The sequence below is a fragment of the Ctenocephalides felis genome, unplaced genomic scaffold (assembly GCF_003426905.1).
Source record: "Ctenocephalides felis isolate EL2017-DRISC unplaced genomic scaffold, ASM342690v1 CF-g0.4_SCAFFOLD_00845, whole genome shotgun sequence".
NCBI classification, from domain to species: Eukaryota; Metazoa; Arthropoda; class Insecta; order Siphonaptera; family Pulicidae; genus Ctenocephalides; species Ctenocephalides felis.
The window spans coordinates 8,364,386-8,366,331 of NW_020536999.1; the positions used below are offsets into that span (position 1 = coordinate 8,364,386).

General features: G+C 36.0%; 1 pseudogene; it reads right to left on the reverse strand.

The window, feature by feature from the left end:
• Positions 1-199: 199 nt before the first annotated feature.
• On the reverse strand, positions 200-1,743 carry LOC113376503 (annotated as a pseudogene).
• Positions 1,744-1,946: the final 203 nt, after the last annotated feature.

Here is a 1,946-nt window from a genome sequence, read left to right on the forward strand (position 1 = left end):
AACTAATGAGGATTCTATGTGATGATTATTAAATTGTTAAAGATTATCAACAAGTTTTATAAGTAAGTTTATATATAATAAAAACAAATGTGTGTACAAATATTTTATATAATGTATTTAAAAAATTACAAGGACTTTTTGGCTAAAACTTATCTGTTATTCTTGTTTAAAAATCATTTACAAACTATATTTGTATCCACTACAATAAACCTTGTCGCATCAAGTCTCATACGGTTTTCCTGTTCACAACATTTCCAAGTGAGTCCTCAAATTCATCTTGTCCGGGTGCCATCTTTCACCTTGTTTTTGATTTTTCAGTTTCTCCCACAGTGCCAGAGCGTCTTCATTTGGGTCACATTGGCAAAATGGGCAGTGTTGGGGATTCCTAGACAACGCATGCCGTGGGCGTGACGCCATTCTGCAAAGTGCCTTTGGAAAGCTTTGGGACCTAGAAAAAATTAGCAGGTAAAGTACAGAATGTATTGAAAAATATGTTTGGAATTTACGAACCTTTGTAAGTAAAGTTTCCACATATTTCACAATTATAGCTTATATTCAAGCCGTGCAGTTGTACAACCAGTATGGAATCGGTTTGCCGTCCCATCCAAGCGGTAGGTTTTGGATTTGCGGTACATCATCAGTATCATCTTCATCTGATTCACTAGCGCTCGCTCAACATCGCTATCATCACGCTCACCTCGGTACGTGCTGTTTTCTTTGTACATTCTCCTTGTAGCTAATCTTTGCTCGCTTAAAATATCAAAAATCTATATATTTGTGCCTCTAAAAATGCTATTTCTTTCTGTCGCTCATTATCTTTGGATTGCTCTTTTCCTTGTTTTTTTTTAGCTAATAAATTAGAATCAAAAGACTTTTTGCCTTTTGTTGAAAACAGTCTTGTGCACGTTCTTCTAACGTACCCCCGCATTTCAAACCTAAAGCTAACAGGGCTGATTTAATCTATCTAAACCTAAAGATGCTAATTCTTCCCAACTGGAAAACGCGGAAATCTAAATGTGCTCCGATATTTGTCAAAGCACTACCTGCTTCTTGGGCCAACCAGGAAAACTACCGTTCTCCCACTGTTCGATAAAGTCTTTATGAACCGAATTCAGTTCCTTTTCACTATCCAAAAAGCGGTTTTATCCTGGTGATGATATAATCATGCAAATAATGAGCAACATTTCTAAATATTGCGGTATCGGAATTTTTACGGTCTTTCGGGATTTCAAACAAGTGATCAAAAACTTGTTAAGTAGGATATGTAATCGATTTTGTCAATGTTTTTGAGGTTAATATACTTTTCATAACATTCGTGTAGATCTAAATAGGTTACCATAACCTTCTTCGTCGGTGAACTCAACAAGATTGTGTATTTTCTGAGTGTGTTATTACGCATGTTATCTAACTCTTGGAATTCTCACGCAAAGGGGGACACTTATCTCGTGTGGGTGCTTTCGGTAGAACTCTTTGATTGTGTTTTAGACGGTGTAGAATTCATTGAACTCGTTTGGGCCTGACAGGGCAGCGACTTCATCTTTTCGGGCGCCGTCTTTATCTTCGTATAATTCTTTCAGATTTTTTGTACTGTTCATGTGATGGTCTAATAACATTTTTAACGTGATCGGAATTTATATTGTCACGTACTGTTGTTTTCTTGAAAATCATTTCTTTAACCATTGCGTCGACTAAACGTTCGCGTTCTTCGTGGTAACGGCGCTGGTGCTCGAGTAACGTCTCCATGATAATTAGTAATTAGATAAATAATTGTTTATGTAAAGTAAATTAAATAAGCAACATGCTTTAATATATTTTTGGAAATATTTTGTCGGCTTATTTAATGACAGTAAAGTGTCAAACACAAAACTTAAGAGAACGATTGCCAACCTGTAGTGTTATTTAGGCTACAACTTCATGTCAGCGGCAAATACAAAAAACTAATATTC